Raw genomic sequence first — 20,224 nt, 5'->3', positions numbered from 1 at the left:
TAAGAACCTAACTGTGGAAAAATCCTCACTATACATCTCCAAAGAAGACTGTACATTCTGCTCTGTGCTTCCTAGAGGTTATGTTTAGAGATTAATTTATAGAAAAGCACATGGCTAAACAGGCCAGTGTTTTGCATGGGTGAAGCATTTTAGAAATCTAGGCAAAGAAAACCTAAATGTTAAGATACTTCAAGGCCTATGAAAGAAAAAAATCAAAACATTTTACTTATAACATTATTTATGTACCATGTCTGATTTAAAACTTCAGGGTGCCTTGCTGTCTGAGGAAAAATAATTTTCCAAATCATAAAACAAATATAACATTCAGCATTTTATTATTTATACAGCCATAATTAATCAGAAAACATCCTCTGAGACCTCACCAAAAAATATCCCCAAAAGTAAAGTTTTATAAAAAAGGCTACATAGGGGAAATTAATAGAATCACTCACCTATTATCAATAATGAAATTAACAGGTGAGCAGTGAAGACATTATAATGGACAAAAGTTTCCCAGACAAAATTGCACAGGGCGGGCAGCCAATAAATAGCACACGTATATATCAGTCACTTGGCATCATTCCATTTCTTTGATGGGCGGCTGCTCTTCAGATAGTCCTGCTGGAGCTATAATTCTCTTTATAAAAATGCTTTTGATTCCTTACCTGTTGGGCAACTATGACAATGGCAGCCTTTGTAATCTTAAAGTCTATTTTTGGTATACTTACTTCATTTAACCACTTTTGCTCCAGGACTGACTCAGAACTCAAGCAGTCACTGGCCTACAGGCATAGAACCAGAAGGCAACTGCAAAAAATGTCACCTAGTCCAAACACCTTTGGTAAATATGTGTACATGTGTGTGTGTGTGTGTGTGTGTGTGTGTGTGTGTGTGTGTATTTATCTGTGTGTTTCAATGCCTCAAGTACCAAGCAGAGAATGAAAAAGATGAACCTCTTTAGAAATGGAACACAGAATTTGTTTCAAGAAAGGAACAATGCTATTGGGTATATTTGTCTGGTATATGTGAGATAATTTTTTTTTAATCCTGTCATGCATAAGAATGAAGAGGTTAAAAGTGGAGTAGATAAAAGTCTGTTTGACTTAAAATTTTGGCTCTAAATCCCATCTTTGCTGCATCTATCTACGATACTTTGGGTTATTTGCTTAACCTCTCTCCTGATCAATCTCCTTTTCTGTACAACTATGACATAGAAGTATCTAATTTACATAGATTGATATTTTAAATATTAAGGTGATAGTGATTACAGAACAAAATGCTGGCATATAGTAAGTGCTCAATAAACATTAGCAACTATTCCTAGTAGGACTAACACACATTAGCCTCTACTACTATACCTGCAGTATTGAGAACATTAAAGGAAAACTTTCCCTGTAAAGGTATATTGATTTTTCACCTATTTTAGGGTCCTGAACAGTGACAAAAGTTTTTATTGATTGTTCTTTGTATTCATGATTTCAATTAAATTCAACTCAAATCTCTTCAATTCAGTAAGAACAGGACATAGCACTTGAGCTGAGCTTAGAATATGAGAGCATAATAAGGAAGATTTCAGTGGATGCAAGTTAGGGCAGCTGATAAGGAGAAAAGGAAATGCCAAGAACAGTACTGATAGATCCAAAGAGAGGCCCAAGAGACTACTCAGTGATAGCATGGAATCCCATACTTAAAAGAGCAGAGCACCTGGGTGCTAGAGAGTAGAGTGAACACATAAATTAGGGTTAGGCTACAAAGAGCTGTACCTGCTGTGCTGCATATTTACCACTGGATTATACAGACTTAAAAGTTTGCATTTCAGAAGATAGGTTTTAGTAAGAATTAAAGAGAAGAAATGAGAAAACACAAAGACCACACAGGAAGCCATATATGGAATGCTGAGCATCTAAACACATGGTAAACTTAGAAAGGGAAAGGAAGCCATGATATAACTAGATTACAGGAACAGAATCTACAAAATTGGCTGGGACGAAGAAGGGACAAAGAAGGACAGGAAGAAAGGAAAAAAAGATGACACCAAGATTTCTAATAAAGAGCTAAGTCAGATGATGAGGTATGAACAAAAGGAAAGTACATATGGATAAAGCTAGAAGACATTCTTTCGGGTTTCCAACTGCAGAGTTTGTTATATATGACGGCCTTCCATTTCTCAATCAGCTAACAAGGCAATAGAAATTTAGGTCCAGAACTCTAGAAAAATGCTAGGAAACTTATTTTAAGGGTCATGTATGCAGAAATTATTGGTTGCTTGATAAGTGGGTAGGAATATCCCAGGCAGAGACCTGAGAACGTCAAATAAAATTGATATTCACAGTTTAGAACAGAGATAGAAACACAGAGACCAAAATACCCAATAAAAAGGTAATATTTCCAACAGACATTGCTTCAAACATTTTATTCCTCTGGAAAAACATTAAAATTCCCTCTTTTTTACCTCCAAGTGCAAAAGTTAGAAGCATTACACCACCAATGGATAGATGTAGAATAGTTAAGAATTTCCAATAGATTATTTCCAGCTAGCTAAATAATCTTGATAAAAGATTTAAGATATAAGACAGTGTATCTAAAGAATAAAACTGAACTATTTCAACGAGAAGTCTGAGTTGGTAGCTATAATTTTTTTCCTCTTAAAGTCTTTTAATACCATTACAATTAAGTTACTACTAGAAGGATTCAGAATGCTTTCTTCAGGAGTCCATGGTCTAATTGTGTAATAAGAAATCACTAGTGCACACTTACTATATCCCTCTCATGGGGGTGGACACTAAGGAAGGAGGATGAAGAAGAAAATTATTTTAAACATTGAAAACAAATGTCTTTTTGTCCTATAATGGGACACTGGATCACCATCTGATGTGTCTAGTCTAATTTCTTCCTATGAAATTGTACTGGCAGATCTCAGGGAGAGACAGAAGGCAGTAAATTCCTATCCTCCATCAATACATTTGACCTCAGAGCAAACCCCACAACTGGCTACAGGCACCCACCATCCATCACTGCTCTTGAAACCTGATCTTTCAGGAAAGGACAGCTGCACTGGGCAAAAAGTTAAGCAGCTTTCTAAGATGTACTACCATTAAAGGGGGGAAAAAAGCACTTATTTTGGTGCAGAATTTTAATTAACTGCTTTTCTAGACATTTCTTCCTTCAAACTGCAGTTCCACATCAGCTATCCTTAGGAATCTATTAATACCTTCTCGACTGTTAAAGGAAATGCTCTCTGTGTACATTGTAGGTAAAATCATTTCTAGCTTTTACTTTGAAAGCTTTCTGAGATAAGTACTGTAGCATGCTAATATGCACAGACTTCAATGACCACGCAGGGCAGGAAAGATTGCTCTAGAATCTGTAACCATTACAGCAAGTACATGGCAGAGTGCCAATAAGGTAAAGTATTTACAGACACTCATATCCAACAGATCTTCATTTGAAATCAGTTTGCAATCCTTTAGAGCATATAGCTGAAGACAGCCAACCTATATCATAGCAATTAGTCTTACTGAATACAGTGTGTTCATCACATGAATACTACATTTTGAGATCTTTTTTGAGATCTTTTTTACTTAAAATACAAATAAGACAAATTCTTATTATCTAATTAATTGGATCTGCATCGCATGCATGCTTATTATCTCCATTTCACAGATGGTGAAACTGAGACTCTGAAATGTTACTGCACTTCCCGAGATCCTGCAGGTACTAAGTGACAGAATGAGGTACACACTTAGTTCTTCCAGCACATTTATGAGCACAAAAAGAAAGAAACATGGTCCATGGTCGGCACTTCGCAAGAAGTCTTTTGCTACTGTGACCCAATGATTACAAATGATCATTTTATATATTTTAAAGTATGATTTCTCCAAATCTCAGAATGGGACTAAGCAAGACTGTTCTCTAAATACAATTCACCAGTATCCATTTAGTTAGTTACTGCTACGTTAGAGAACATAGCTTGCAGTCTGTTTAAAAAGAGAGAGAGAATTAAGATTTCATAAATTCAATCAATCTCATGAAACTGACAGTTTTACGAAGGTTAAATCCAGTAAATAGCAATATGGTAAAGGTCGCCATGCTCCTGACACTGTTATTTGAATGTCAGAGAAGGAAAGTTAAGAGTTTCTGGTCAGTGAATTCAAAGAAGAGGAAGCCAGGCTCAAAGGTGTTCTGTAAATGTTGAAGGAGCCAAAGAGGGGCCTGCCACACAAACACAGCCTTTGCAAAGGAAAGCCAGGCTTGTTTGCCTCAGGTGGGGAGGGAAGAGGGCCTAAGTTGTCCTCGTACTATTTGCCTGCTGGTGCCCATGACCTGCCCCCTTCCAGACAGAATAACCTGTCTTAGAATTCTAGATTATTGCCTTTTTCATTCGTGTATTGTCTATAGCATATAGGAATTTGATTTAGGGAAAATAAGAGGTGAAAAAGCTTTCGGGTTTTTTAGAAGTTTCAAAAAGCTATATGCCAATTGACTAGTATTGATATAGTCCTCTTAAATATATCAGCATTAAAAAGAAAATAATGAACAGAATTAATTATTTTGAAAGGGAGGAGAGGGAACATTTTGGGCACTATTTTTAGACCATAGCCCACCCCCCCCACCGCCTGCCTCCCAGGTTAGTTACTTTGAGAAATATAATATGCAGCAATATAAATGAGCATGATACTTAAATTACTTTAAGGCTTAGGTCTGAAAGCTATCTTATAAATAAAATGTAAAGAGAAGAAAATGCAAACTGTTGATTACATGAAAGCATAGGAAACGTGTTAAAGGGCAAACAAGGGACATAGGCCTCAAATGTGATTTGGTGAAAGACATCTTGTCAAAATGCTGTATCATTAATGCTTCAGTATCCTGTCATTGTCATGATTGTTATTAAGGTTACAGTAGGTCAGAATCTGCTATATCATGAGAGCATTTGCTCTTTGACCTTCCCAAGACTTATGGGCTTGAAACACAAAGTAAATGCTGAACTTTTCTATCTGAGGCTATAATTTCATATAACGAACAATCAGTAAGCAGGAGTCATTATATCCTTTTAGCTATTTTTCTTAAGGGCTTATTTATGGAGAGCCGAAATGCATTTTATCTTTTTTTTTTTTTTAAAGAGGGAGAATTTGGATATTTGGATTGTCAAAACAAATGCAAGCCAAGCATGACGTTTTAATAAGTGTTACCAACTAATGATGAGAAGCAAGGGAGATTATCCATATAGAAAATATCCCCAAACAAACCTATCCTTTTATAGAAATGTCACTGTGCTATAAAATTACAGTCACTTAAAGGAGTGTTGAAATGAAATTCACTGAAAAATCCCTTCTAAGCAATCTTCTTCCAGATTATCAGATTTCTTCAGTTGATGTGTTACATAGGAATCCTCTGTTTGTAGTCTGCAGAGAGAACAACTCTTCTCTTAGCTCTTGTTTTTGGCAAATCACTGATAATATAAAGCAGAATGTTTTTAAACACTGATTTTACTTGGGGCTGCAGTTGCCTTTGTGCCATCACAAGTAAGGGACTTTCCTTAAAGACTTTCTCAAAGAAGATTAAGCAAAGAAAAGGTAAATAACTCCATAATGCAATAAGAGATTCCCAGTGGGCCCAGCTTAACATACAACTCATCTACCCATGCTAACACTGTCAATCAAAAACTACTGTCCCTTTAAGGAAATAGGAAAAAATTAAGCAATTTTCAAATACTGTGAAAAAACTGAAAATTATATCTTTATATTTGGCACCTTATATATAGATGGGTTTGAAACACAAATACTGAAAGTATATTTTGTGGCCACTCAGTTAAGTGCAGTACACCAAAGGTCAAGTTTATTCCCAGTACCTTTAGGGAATTAAAAAGGTATCAGGACCAAAAGTTCTATGTATAGATTTTAAAGATATTAACCTTAAAACTCTAATGCTCTGAGGATCACAATTTACAACACAAACAGCCTTCAACTTTGAACTACCCACAAACATACAGTGAAACTGAAAAAAAGGGGAGTTTTAAAAACAAAATCACCTTGAGAAATCCATCTTTGCTTAAGTGGCAACTTTCACATAAGATTGGGCTAATTAACTCTTATTTATCCATGGAATCTTTTTAAGTATAGAATTGTTCGATGGCTTGATATATCATATGGTCTGAAGGAAATCAATATGTAAATGCTTATAGTGTGTTCTTTTACAAATAGTCACCCTTGTCAGCTTGAAAAACTGAAAATCAACAAAAGATCAGCATAAGTATACTTGACCTTATTGCCTAATGTCTATCAAGATTGGCGCAGCAGGTCGATTTCAAATTTGTGAAACTGACACTTAAAAATGTATGGTGCATCTTCAGTGCAGGTCCCCAAAGTGCTGACTAAACTTTAGTCACTGCCTCACATTCTCCTGCCATACGAACTTGCACAGCACTTACAAAGCTAGTTTAATCACACCATCAATCTATGACTACACTTCCCTTAAAGTAATTCTGCTTCATTTATCTTTTAATCCTACATTATGCAAATAATATCCTTATCAGTCCAATAAGGAAATGTTATTAATGTTCCTTCTTGTTTATCCTTACCATTCACTGAGCAACTGGGATCATACATGAATTTGCACAAATAACTCTTCTCTTTTCTGTTGCACACTCTAGATTTAAAAAATCACCCTTATACCACCATAGTGTCAGAGAAGCCTTAAATAACATTCTTGAAACATCCTTCAATCAGCCTATGGCTAACATCAAAGCATGACTTAATGTATTAAAAAAAAAGAAAAAAAAAAGAACTTGAGGGATTGTCTACCTGATTTTTTTTTAATGCCTCTCTAGGAAGCGTTTGCATATGCCATGCCAGGGTATCCTGGATATAAGAAGTTATACAGGCCCCTAGTGGCTTAGCAAATAGCAGCAGATGAGGGGTTTCCAATTCTTAGCTCTTCACTTTAAGATATTTTGGTTCTAAAGGAGTCTTGATCTCAAAAAGCATATCTAGTTATTGTATTAATATTTTCAGCAATAATATGGTTAATTCCTCTACCTCTTTACATGTCAAACAAAAGTAATATATTACTCACTATATTAAAATATATTTGAGAGAGCCACTTTTCTCTTTGAATTGCATCTCTATTTTACCATATGACTGAGGGTTTTATGTTAAGTGCTCACTACAGTGAGATATAGATAAAAACTAAATGCCAGTGATAGAAATACAAATGTTTCCCAACAACAGCCAGAGATAAAACTTACATTGTAGTGCCCCTATTTTAAAAGATTTATAATTAATAACATTCCTTAATCTTCCATCCCCCTGCTGTCTTTCCTACACAAAAGAAAATTCCAGGCAGGCACATTTGCAGCTTTTAGCAATTTTTAACTGGACGCAATCTGACAGCTGAATTCATGAAACTGACCAGCTTGTCAATTTCACACTTTAAAAGTACAATAATAGCTGATAGCATGAGGGTGAATTTAAGAAATCTGTCACAGAATTGCGAGCTCCATTGAAAAGCAAAGTACAGTACATAATTATGGGAGGTGGGAGGTAGGGAAAATTTTACTGTCCACTGAGGATATCTGTTTCAAGAATTCAAACATGGAGTGTTGAAAATGTGTTCTCTCTTTGCTAATATCTATCTGAGGCTATGACAGAATATGATTGCTAAATAAGTATGGTATCAACTAAGCATTTTCCGGGATATCAGCATCTTACCTACAAAACACAATCTTTAAATTGGTATAATCTTTTTAATTCAGAATGTTTTGAGTCTTGGTATATTGCCCTGGTTTTACTCAAGCTTAATGTCTAGTGTATGCACTTGGAAACAGAGAAAGAACAGTACAAATGGTCAGAAGTGGCTATGGTTGAACTAACTCCCCACAGCATTGATACAGAATGTTTAGACAGGCTATACCAAGGGGTAAAGTCCACATTAGTAGCTCTGTAAATTCAACAGCAAATCAGTCTCAAGTCACAAGCAATTAGTAGTTACTAGGAGGCTCAAAATGTGTGAGCCACTCTAAGTCACTGCCACTCTGTCTTTGCCACGTAAAAGAAATAAATAAATAACTTTAACAGACAATACAGGGGGAGCAATCCCTCAGGAATCTTTCTAGTATTTAAGGTAAAACTGTACATTAGGCTGAGAGATCACTCAAAGATATTTAGAAAACAGGAAATGTTTGGCAAGTAGTGTACTAGGAGGCAAAGTGGAAACAATACAAGTGGATCGTGATAGTCCAGGTTTTGAAGACTGGAACTACTAACTATCTGAAATCCTAAAACACCCAATTAATGAAAGCCAAGCACACACATAGTGTTCGAGATTTTAAGCGTTAAAAAAAAAAAACTGACTCCACTTGTTAATGCTTTTAAATTAAAATCAATGTGGCAGAGAGGGAAGGCAAGTTTTCTAGGTAAAAGGTACAATAAATCTATAGGAAACAAAAATATACATCTTTGATTTGTTTGTGGCTTTCTTTATAAATTGTTTTCTACGACTTTAACTCTTGATTATAAATTATGAGTCCCCTTCCCCACGGAATGAGTGTGTGTGTAAGTACACCGGATTCTACGAGCTTTGAGCTTTGATTCTGCCATGGAAAGGTCTCCAAAACACTCCCCCTCCTCTATGGCAGCCTCGCAGACTTTGATTCCTGCTATTTCTCCTTTCCCCCACTAGTTCATAGGAAAGAAAGAAAAAAGAAATCGCCCCTCACCATAACCAGCCCTCCTTAAAACAGTAATCTCTGCCTTAAAAAAAAAAAAAAAAAGAGGTGGCAGAATCCCGAGGAAAATCGGATTGCCCCAATCTACGATTTTCCCAACACTACGCCCACCCTAGAAGAGACCTGGGGTCGCACAATACACATACCCGGACACCCCCATATTGTAGAATCGCCTCTCTCCCGGCTCTGAGGTTTCAGGCGAGAAGTGAACCGTGCTTGAGAGGACCTCTGCCCGCCGAGGTCCAGAAGAGCAAAGTGTGTGCGCTCCGGTGCCCCGACGCGGGGTTTGGGGACGCGGGAGCGTGTCGCTCCGGTCGGGGAGGCGCCAGCTGCCTGAGCTGGACGCACAACAATCCCTGGGCAGCGAGAAGGGAGGACACGGGGGTTGAGGGGGAGTGGACCGGTCAGTGTAGGAGACTTACCTGGTCATGTTGGCTCCGGGCAGCCTTTGCCACCGCCTCCCGCGCCGCCACCAGCACTTTGCTCCAACACCTTCGCGCCCCGCCACCGCCGCGCAGCTTGCGCCTGCCCGCGCCGCCGCCTCGGAGCGGCCAATTTAATCCCGCCGAGCAGCGGCCACAGCCGCGGGAGCCCCCCTGGTCTCCGCCGCCGCCGCCGCCCAACCCTCGTGCGGCCAGCCCAGTCCAGAGCGAGGAAGTGGAGGAGAGTCAGCGAGTGAGTCCAAAACCCCGAAATCCAGCATCCAAGGGAGCGCGTCCCCCCGCCCTCCCTCCACCCCTACCCCTTCTCCTCCTCCTCCTCCTCCTCTTCCCGGGCCGTCCTCCTGGCCCTTCAGAGCCCGCGGCTTCGCGGCGCTTCCAACGCCTCCCTCTCCTCCTGGCTAGCGCTGCGCCCGCTGCTCCGGCTGCCGCGGCCGCTGTGTGCCTCCTCTCCCTCCTCCTCCTCGTCCTCCTCCCGCTCCTCGATGCTCCGCCGCTCGCGGCTGGGGGGTCCGGGGCCGAGTCTCCTCTCCTCCCTCCGCCTCTCTTGTTTCCTCCTTCCTGCTGCTGCTGCTGCTGCTGCTTCTTTTAAAGCAGATTCTTTGGCCACAAATAGCAACTCAGCTGCCCCCCTCAGCGCCTCCCTCCCCTTCTTCTCTCCTTCCCCCCAAAAGTGAAGCGCACGAGAGATAACCAGAAACTGAGGCCCGCAGAGGGGAGAGGGGAGGTGGGAAGAGGGGTTTGAGGTGATGCCTGGAGAAGGACCCGACCGAGCAGGACTCAAGGGCCAGGAGGTGAAATGGCCAGCCCAACCCAGACCTTGGACCTTGGCGTGAACCTGGTGATTACGGTCGCAAGCGAGGTGGGTTGGTGGAAAAATTAAATTTAAAAGCTCAAGAAAGTAACTGCAAAGGCTTCTCTCTTTGTTTCCTTGTCTGAGTGTTTTCTAAGATCCTCATAATGTGTTCGGGATCCCACAGAATCCTTGTGTCCCAGCTCCAGGGATTGTGTGTGCGCCTTGCCTGCGCGTGAATGTGAGCATGGGTGCGTCCGGGCGCTGGGAGAAGCAGGCCAGCTGCGCCCGCTGGCGAATCCCTGAATGTGGACCACTGACCCACTGAGAGGGCCAGAGGGCTGGACGAAGGAAGGGAGGCTGGAAAGCTGGGCGAAGGAACACACACACACACACACACACACACTCTCTCTCTCTCTCTCTCTCTCTCTCTCTCTCTCTCTCTCTCTCTCTCTCTCTCACAATCGCAGAGGAGGGGGCAGGGTGACGTCACTCCGCAGCATCCATCCACCCAGCCAGAAAAGACCCTCTCTCGCAGAATCACTCATCTCCTAAAAGAGGCACAAGCCGGCGCTTCCTGCTCTGTGGCCCCGCGCACTGGAGGAAAAAATGTTGGTTGCGCCCTATTCAAAAAGAGTGACAATAATATAAAGAGCGCACGTTGATGAGACCCAGTTTGTGTCCGCCCCAGCTCACCTTGTCAGCCTCGTTCTGGGATGCTTGTAGGAACCACTTTGGAGGCCGAGAGAAAGAAAGGGAAGTACTGAATTTAAATCTTGAAGTTAACAATAACTCTGGTTTTGCTTCAAGATACTTGCTTTTATGATGTAGAAATGCAGTGCTCCCCAGCTTCTCTGACCACATAAAACCCTTCCCCAGACAGACACCCAGTTGTTGGCTTACACATTCTTTATGGGCAGAACCCAAGGGTGACTAAGGGGCCCGGTGTGGACTGTTAGCTAAGAGATGCATTTAACCTTCTTTCCTACTTATGCTCTCCAGCATGTGGGGAGTCCGGAGCTGCACACTACCGCTGACAGTGGGCCCACCAAAATTTCATTAAGAACGTGATCAGCAAGGTAAAGTAAAGTAAAGCCAGGGCTTTCAGCCACCTCATTCTGCCTTCAGACCAGTACAAAGATATGAATACCTGAAGCCTCCAAGCAGTTTTGAAAAAAGCAAAGGTAAGCCGTAGCCTCTTAGAGTGACCCTAATGACCCAACTTCCTGACCGCTGTTCCCTGCCACCTTTTTTCCCAGTCTGCAGCACTGAAGTAATTCTCTGCCCCTCTGTGTGCTCCAAAAAAGAAGGCACATAGTTTTGACGGGAGTCTTGCTAACAAGTTAGGGGTGGAGGAAGAACACCTAGCAAGTCTCTCTTTTTCTTTTCTTCTCTTTTTAACGGTGAAATCCAAGCCAGGTTTACCCTCCAGTAAACACAAGCCAAAAGACTGAGCAAGTATCATAGAAGCCTGCTCCTTGTGCCCTAAGGATGAATCTAGAAACCTGAACCTCCTGATAAATGATTCTTATCCAAAATGTAAACTCTGGCTTGGCTTTCTCATTGCTACATTCTCCTTCATCAGCTAGTGATCAGACTTTCCTCATCCAGAGTTGGGCATTAGAGGAACAAAGTTTTTGAACTGCTGTTATTGTTGGTGAAGAGACACACATCTCTCTGCCTGGACATTTGACCTCATTTAAAAACACACCTGGGAAGCCTTACTGCTCTCTGGGATCACAGTGTAGGAAATATCATCTTACCCCACTGGTAGGAAGTTAGACTAGCTAGAGAACCCGGTAATGACAGTTACCAAGGTGAACAGCATGGAGGAGTGAAAAAGACCCAGAAATTGAGAAGACTGGCTGCAGTACAAGTAAGTGACATAAGCTCTATTTTGAAGACGCTGTGATGTCCTAAATATTCCTGTCCCTACTACCACCAAACATCTTAGAAAAAGAAGTAGGGATCTGGGATAGTGCCTAGAGTCTGAGCTATTACTATACAAAAGAAACTGAGGTGATCCTGCTAAGGAAAGCAAGATAGAACAAATAGAGGAACCAAACTTTCTTGGACATCCAAGTATAAGTTGGTGTAAGGCTCAATCCAAATACACATACATTAATATATTAGCAGCAGCTTGGTAACCAACAGTATTCTAATGCAGCTGCATCTCGTATAACCTCTGGGCTAGTTTTCATTTGGAAATTTCGATCAGAGGTGGGCAAATGAACTGTTAAGATCATTTCATTGTTACAGGTAAGGAACTGAGTCCTGGAGAGTATAAGGTCACCCAACTCTTTGGTGGAAGAAATAGAATATAAACTCATATCATTTCTAGTTTTCTCCATCACACCAACTATTCCTCATGACGTTTAAGCTCCCAATTGAAGAAACCAATTTATCAATGAGCAATAAATATAGAATATTTTAAAACTATAAATACTAACATGAAGGAAAATTAAGCCATAGACTAGACATTTTCTTAGTTCCCTTCCAGCTCTAACATTCTGGGATGAATAGCACACAGGAGCTTTGCTCTAGCACAACCCCCTCTAGTGCATAATTCAGCAGTATGAGTCTGTTTTGGACTCCATCCAAGGGAGTTAGTTCCTAGAAGTACTCGAAAGATTTTATTCTCATTTACTCTGAAGCATCCTAAAAGAAGACTAAAAATAATCATGACAGTAACAGTAAACAATTGTTACATTCATATTATGCAGTAAACATCACGCTAAGCATGTTATCATGTCCCACTGTTTTTCAAAAAGCACAACATGACCTTTATTGGGTCATAAATCTACTGGGTCATGAACAAATTTTTTAATGAAAGAAAAGTAGGAAAGAAATATTTTGATCACGTGGCTAGGGATTAAAAGGGAATGTTTAAAAACCACTGCCTCATCTCCAATCTTAACAATTGCCTTGTTAGCTAAGTAGTTTATTAGCCCCATTGTTTAAGGAAACAGGATAAGAGAATATATGTAATTTGGTCAAGGTGACAACTAACAAGTAGCCACTCTACAATTTTGCACCTAAATCTGTTTGAATTCATACATTTTTTTACTTTAATACTGATGATAAATTATGAATTAACATATGGAATAAGTTGTTAATCATATTTTCTTTGTGAGTAGTACAATAGTTTTTATTAAATCCACAGATTCAAATGACAAGTTCTGAAGATAGCAGTTTCTTAAAGTACTGAACATATCTGAGAACTTTTCCTAGCGGTGTGAGGTTATGTACAACATATTTTATTAATTTGCTGATAAATGTGTAAAATAAATGACAATTAATGGTCTTAATCTTCAAATAAATATTTGCTTCTATAAATTAAAATGTTTATTTAGATAAATTTTAAATTTAATTTATATAGTATCTCAGTAGCATATGTTTTCTTGATACAGAAACAGCCCATGAGAAAGATAAAAGAAATACAAGACAGTTGCTAAATGAAACAATGTTTTACTTATCTTGGGAATACAAGATACATACATATAAAGTAATTAGACAACACTGAAATTCCATCTACATTTTGAAGAAGAAGGAAGACAAAAACTCAGGTGCCATGCTAACTTTTGTGATCCATATCGTCTTGTGGATTCTACCTGTAACATTACACATTTAGATGTTTTGTTCCCATTCTTCAGATTTGAAAACTCAAACTCAGTACTAGAAGATGACAGAAGTGAATATCCAATCCTGTTCTTTCTGGTTCTGCTATAGAAAGACTCTTTACAAGTAAGCTGGACTTCCAGTACACAGGGAGGTACTTAGGGATTTTGAAACATGCTATGCAAACATTCACACTTTTCTGCATATCTAAGAAATGTACTTTCTTTTTCTCTAGGGCAGTATCTGTGTTTGCTGTAGACAGCACTATCCTCTTTAAGAAAGAAATCCCTATCTTTTTCTAAAGAAAGGCCTTGGAAAGCCAGGCCCTCTCCCTGATGTCTGAGTTCTGCTGCTGCATTTCACCCTCACCTGCATGGTGTAGAGGACGGTATGGTATGGTGCTCTTTTCCATTGGCTCTGCTATTGGAGATTACAGCATGTGACTGTGACAAATGGATATTCCCATTAAATTCTTTAGTAGAGTGGGGCATTCCATTAACCATTGGCACTATCCCAACCCAAGTGAAACATTGGGTCATTTTTTTCTTGTGAGGTAGAAGTGAAGGGGGGAAAACAAAGGATATACTCTAATTACCTTTCCTATTTTTTTTTGTTGCATGCATTATGATAGCCGTATATTACAATTATTTATAATTAATATATGACAAGCTGTCAGCTAAAATTTAACAGGTGATTTGTCAAGACGCTCCATTAATGCATGCATTAAGCACTGACTTCCATTGTTTCCTAACTGTAAAATTGTGTCTTGGTTTTGTTTTTTAAATCTGTGCAGTTTAAACATTCAGAGGCCACCTATCTTTCATATTTGCAAAATCTTTTAAAAATACAAGTATTGTTCACATGAATGAGTGCCCTGTTTTTAATGTAAGATATAAGCCCATTTTCTCACTTTTTAGTGCTAAATGTTACTATTTCAACTGAGGAAACCAAAGTTTTAATCTTTCATAATTTTAACACATTTTTAAACTGGCATCTTTGATAGAAAAGCCAAAGCCAAATGGAGAGGAAAGTATCTACAATTACTGATGTTCCATTCAATGTTTGTATTTTACATGAGAGAACTTTGAAATGAAGGAATATTGTGAGATACAGAAAAAGATTAAGAAGTCACCAAAAGCTTGTACTTAATAACTGAATAAAAGAAAATTCTACAGAGCCCAAACACTGATGAAGCAGGCTCCATGTTGCTGAATGGTACACCAGGGAAATGAATCACAGATGAGGGGTGATACGAGTTTTGAAGGAAGTAAACGCTTTGACTTTAATATCTGCAGAATGTCAAACTCAAAGGACAGAACCTGAAAATGAAATTAAATTTCATACTACAATCTTATTATTGATTACACGGCCAACCAAAGTTTGTATACTGCTTAAGAGAATGATAGAGAAGTAAAGCAGCATTTGTTTAAAATTTCATTTGTACAAGCCTGACTCTTATCTTTCAAGACTAGGACAAGCCCCAGGCTATTAATGACTTTCAATCAACTACCTTAGAGGGTGCTGAATCTCCTTAATGAAAGAATATGCTTCAAGATTCAACTGTTAGAGAAAACAACAAGAGTAAAACACAAAGCACAGCAGTTTTTCAAAGCTAATAAGACTTCCACGTCCACCAACCAAGTTTAGGTTTTACATTTTTAACAAGAAAGCACTGCCAGAACCATGAAGTTATTTGTAAAAGGTCTTTCTAACAGAGTTTCAGAAAATAATTTTTAGGAACTAACCTAGAAGAAAATCACCATAAATTGATCTCCATGTAATAGGAAATGTATCTCTATGTAATTTGGGGATTTTAAATGACCAATGATAAAACAGGTTGTATCTTTAATGAAGGTCTCACAGTTAGCAAATCTCACCTATTTTCCCATATGCAGCACTGTGAATCTTTCTCCATGCATTCAAGAGCCATTGTCAAAACATTGAATACAGCAAGGACATCAGGACTATTGTATTCCAGCCACTTTTTGAACTTTTTTCCTAACTTCATCTTATACTTCTTACACTTCTATACTTGTCTTATATGTCAGTTACGTCACTTAATTTCTACTTGGTGTCCATACTTAGTATAATGTTCTCTTGGGTGCTTGAGAGTTGGTTTTATTCTAATTAGAACCAAATTCTCCTATCATAGTGCTTTAAGCATTATAAGTCCATAAATATTTGAGAAAGTAAAGGAAGAGAAGGATGGAGATGGAAAGTAAGGAAAAGGAAATGAATTGATTGTCAATTCCCTATTTTAGGTGAAATACCACTTTCTTTATAAAGTTTCCTGAAGGGCATTAAATAGAATCAATCTACCCTACCAGAAATGTCATGTTGGGTTTTTTTTCATTCCTTTCCTTATTTTTATGGTATGTGCAGCCTATTAAAATCTGAGCATCTTTACCTTCTTTATATCACCATTAACATATACACTATCAGCAGATCTCAAAAAATATGTCTGTTTAATAAATCAATGTGTGACAGCATGTGCTTACATACTACTGCGGCTGTTTTGATGTCACTTCCATGTCAACACTTACTGAGCCTGCAGGAAAGCTACAATTATCTAGAGTTTGATCAGAGTTAGTTCTCACCAATCACAATAACTGGTAAGTCCTAAAACTCACCAAATGTCACAAGGAATAATAGAATCGAAATAGGAATGGATGAATTCATATTTCAAAAGAATTCTTGATGAGAGTAATTACAAAGTTTCATGCTTTCCTATGAGATGTCAAAATAATTGATCAGTTGAGCTGGAAAAAGAATCCTTCATACTTCTATTAAAAACTGAAGTTTTTATTTTTAACGAGGTATACTCTATTCAGTTTTCTCTCTACCTAATAACATCTGTGAACATTGCTTATTATCTGATCATTTATTACCACAAGTCATCCTGACTTTGAAAACTCATTGGCCACATCTCCAAAATTACTAAGAATACTAAACAAATCTAGGAAAGAGTCTCAAAGCAAACTAAACACTGTTCTTTCCTACATCTGTGATTACTTCAGATACTCTCCAAGTCAGTGCTTGTTTTATAGATGTAAAAATTCTTGCAGTTGTTTAGTTGTGCTCACTTCTTTTAAGATCATGTTTTGTCTCCTTTTTTTTTTTTTTTTTTTACCAACAAATGCTCATCTTTCTAATACTAATGCATTGGACAATTATTTGCATCTTCTTCTCCCAAGCTTTTCTGAATTGGCTCCAATCCATTCCCCACTGCCCAATTAGCTTTAATAAAACACAAATTTGGTTATGCAATTCCTGTGCTCAAAAGAACTCAGTAGTTCATGACCAAGTTCATTCTTCATAACTAATCACAAATGTTCTACCAGCATTCAAGACCAACCACAAATGGAATGCTACCTAAGCCCATTGTTCCATTCTAAATTTCAATCCTTTGCTACCAATAGCCTAGCTTCCAGCATTGTCTAAGTAAAATTGTACACCATTTTTATTCAGCCATTAATTGGAATGGTAAAATGCAATAAGTAAGTAAATAAATAAATAAATAAATGCAGGCACTGGATGGACTGTCTGGGGATTCATGCATACTTATGCTAATCCCATCTTGCAAATCCCTCTTTGTTTAATCAATCACACCTTGAAAGTTCTTGTGTTAGGTGACTGTGTTTGGGAAAAAAATAAAGAAATTCCTAAGATTCTGAACTAAAAACAATGTGAACAGCAACAGAGGATGGAAACTTTTAACAATTTCTGGGGTGTGTGTATGTGTTGTTGAGGATTGAACTCGGGGGGCCTCAGGCGTGCTAGCAAGCACTCTATCCTTGAGCTACATCCCCCTTCCTCTCTTCATTCTTAACTCAGCTAGGCTCATGATCCATGCAAGTGAATGAACTGATCTAGGACTATGAGTCTATGACCTGGAGAAGCACAAAAGCCAACCAAGTGAGGCAGGGACCAGTCATCTAAGCAGTTCTAAAAAGGACTCTTAGCACTTTTTTACTTTTTCCCTCCTTCACAGTTACCTCTTGGATCATGAATCCCAGCCTATAAAAAATATCCTTCCTTGTTCCAAGTGGAAGTAAGAAAGAATAAGATGGCTGTATTATTATTTTTTCCTTTTTATCCCTGATCATCTCCCCTCAAACTTCCTCCAAAATAACCCCACCAAACTGTGTTCTAAGGCCATGGCTGTCAAAAGTGTTCCATTTTTTCAATTCTATGGTGAGCAGAGAAGAGATGAGAAATTAGAACAAGTGCCAAAAGCTGTAATGGTTCACCTGTGATTCAGTCCTACCTGTACTATTCATAACACAGCTGACTTTTACTAAAGTTACAGTTATATTTGTTTTACTCTTTGCCTCTCCACACCTCTGCCACTGGCCAACCCTTCTTCCTTTGTGTTTCCAGATTGCAGGACACCATGATTGGAAAATCAGGATGAGGAGGAGATTAGTCTTCTGTGTATTCTTTAGACACCTACAGAATGTCCTGACCTAAGAGGGTATAGTAGAACCTTATAAAATGGAGTTTTCCTGGAGTCTAGGGCTTTCTTTAAATTTAACAAAAACTATAAAGCTCAAGTATGCACCAGTGTTCCCAGTTTAGTATATTCTATTATTTTGTCTCCAGGGAGTATACTTGTATTTATCAAGTAATAAATACAAGTGTTTTGACTGTCAAGCCCCTGGAATGGTGATTCATGACCTGGATGTACATTAAAATCTGTACAGACTTTTAAATTTTATGACCAGGGACCACTTGTATCAGCTGAATTGGATTCTCTGGGAGTGGGCTCTTGTGTGTATATATATTTTTCAACTTCCCAAGTGAATCGAATATTTAGCCAAGGTGGAGTAACCTTGCTTTACAGCTGCAGGAAGTACAATTCAAAAATCACCAAATTAAATTATTTCCTAAGTTGTTTTTTTCCCCAGCTCTAGGATTCTTTGTGAAAGTGATTTGTTTCACTTATTGTGTAAGTGAAAAAGAAATGACTCTGAATTCTGTTTTGAAGTAGTAGCTACAAGAGAAATGCAGTTGAAATTTTGAATACTCCTGTGGTTTTTCCAGTGTTGGCTAGTGCTTATTATTCATACACGGCCATTCACCCCCTTGCTCATTCACCAGGCCTCCACTGTGTGAAGATATGTGAACTATGCACCATCAAGTCATGCTAAAATGTGTGCTGTGAGCAAGGCACACATGTTGAGGAAAACCCTTTTATCCAAACACAATACAAACATCTCCAATGTTTTTCATTCTCTGCAGTTCAATTAAAAGAAGCAGTCTTGCCATCAAAGTAACCTAAATTCCAGCCCACACCCAAATAATTCTGTGGTTAAAATAAGAAAGGGGGGGTGGGAAGGACTAAGAAAGAGTGAATCACCTTCCTTGAAAGCAAATTCCAACTAGTCTTGATCCCTGACCGTTATTTTCAGAGTTAAATCAAGAGTAACAAAACTGCTACTTCTGAGCGAGAATGTTTTTCCCAATTTTTGCCTTAAGGAATTAATTTTCTTGAAAAGGAAATATTCTCAGTAAACTCTAATAACAGGAGCTGTCAATACAACTAGAGTAGACTTCTTTCCCCAAGAGTTCTTAGTGGTGCCTAACAAATGCAGGGAAGATTATGTACATGTCATTAGTTAAACATTCACATGTATGTGGCATTTTAGAGTGCACAGAGAATGTTAAGGTACCTGTCTCCTTTAAAGCTCCTAATAATGTTGTGAAGGGTAACACACCCACTTTATAGGTGTTGCAGATTTTCCTAACTCTAAATGAGAAACTCAGGGATAGTTCCTGGGAATCAAGGTTTTTGGCATGCTTCTCAGATAACTCTAAAAACCACTGTGATAACTCAATTCAAATTCATTGATTTGTTTTATTGTTCCTAGCAAAATAATCCAATACAGCTGAGCAGCTTCTGGCACTTCTTAAGAAGCTAGCTCCCTTTCTCTAGGATTTGCCTTTTTCTTTCCTCTGTACTCTAAAGACAGACGTGGGATCACAGGTGGTACAATTCCAGCTAAATCTATAAGCTTTTGAATTCTGATCTGTACAGCTGGCTTAGTCTGAAAGAAGCTCATACCTGCTAGTGCTTCTTGGGAATCTTGAATTCTACCCACTTCCCTTGTGACCATCACTGAGGTCCTAACAGCCTGCAGAGACCACAGACCTACTTCAGCAAGCAGTTGTAATTACATGAAATTCAGTGGACACTCAAATGCAGACTCAGCAACTTGCCAGTACATAGTGAGTGCAGACTCAGCAACTTGCCAGTACATAGTGAGTTTCAGCACACTATTCCGATACCTCTAGTTCTGGTTGAATCAGCCATGAACACTTTGTTTTGGTGTATGTGTTTTCCCATAAGTATCAAATTTAAAAAAAAACAAACTTAGAAGTAAAAGATAAGCTCTTAGCTTTCCCACCACCACTATTATCTTAGCTCAGAATAATAGCTACTTTGAAAACACAATCTCACATAATGTGAAACAACAAACAGACCCCTCCAAAAAAAAACTACACATTTCAAGGGAGGAGACAATGTTTTTACCATGTAATTAATCCTAATCCATGCAAATTTAGAGAAAAGAGGGTTTTGACTTTTATGTCTGGATTGAAATACACTTGTCTGGAACTGAAGATGCAAGGGTGAAAAAACCCTCAGGAATT

General features: G+C 38.7%; 1 protein-coding gene and 1 long non-coding RNA gene across 23 annotated transcripts in view; one reads left to right on the top strand and one right to left on the bottom strand.

Annotated features, from left to right (window-relative positions):
- The window catches only part of Ptprd (protein tyrosine phosphatase receptor type D), a 1,026,094-nt gene that overhangs the window by 514,606 nt on the left and 491,264 nt on the right, over positions 1–20,224 (bottom strand). The window contains exon 1 of one of the 21 annotated variants that reach the window (XM_074051872.1): positions 9,145–9,327. The exons of 19 other annotated variants lie outside the window; for them this stretch is intronic. The gene's annotated coding sequence lies outside the window, so the exon portion shown is untranslated. Of the gene's footprint in view, positions 1–8,868; positions 9,119–9,144; positions 9,328–20,224 lie in introns of those variants that run through there. One more of the 21 variants, XM_074051873.1, reaches the window with a different exon arrangement.
- Positions 9,432–18,655, top strand: LOC141415435 (uncharacterized). 2 transcript variants are annotated; one of them, XR_012440444.1, is made up of 6 exons: positions 9,432–10,024; positions 10,426–10,566; positions 10,958–11,139; positions 13,366–13,521; positions 13,609–13,699; positions 13,809–18,655. It is a non-coding gene; the product is annotated as an uncharacterized lncRNA (long non-coding RNA). The 2 variants fall into 2 exon arrangements; XR_012440443.1 differs by lacking the exon at positions 10,426–10,566 and having other exon boundaries at positions 13,809–17,481.

Source organism: Castor canadensis, chromosome 13 (assembly GCF_047511655.1).
Source record: "Castor canadensis chromosome 13, mCasCan1.hap1v2, whole genome shotgun sequence".
Taxonomy (NCBI): Eukaryota; Metazoa; Chordata; class Mammalia; order Rodentia; family Castoridae; genus Castor; species Castor canadensis.
The sequence above is the reverse complement of the archived record's forward strand: the minus strand, read 5'-3'. Positions and strand labels throughout refer to the sequence as shown.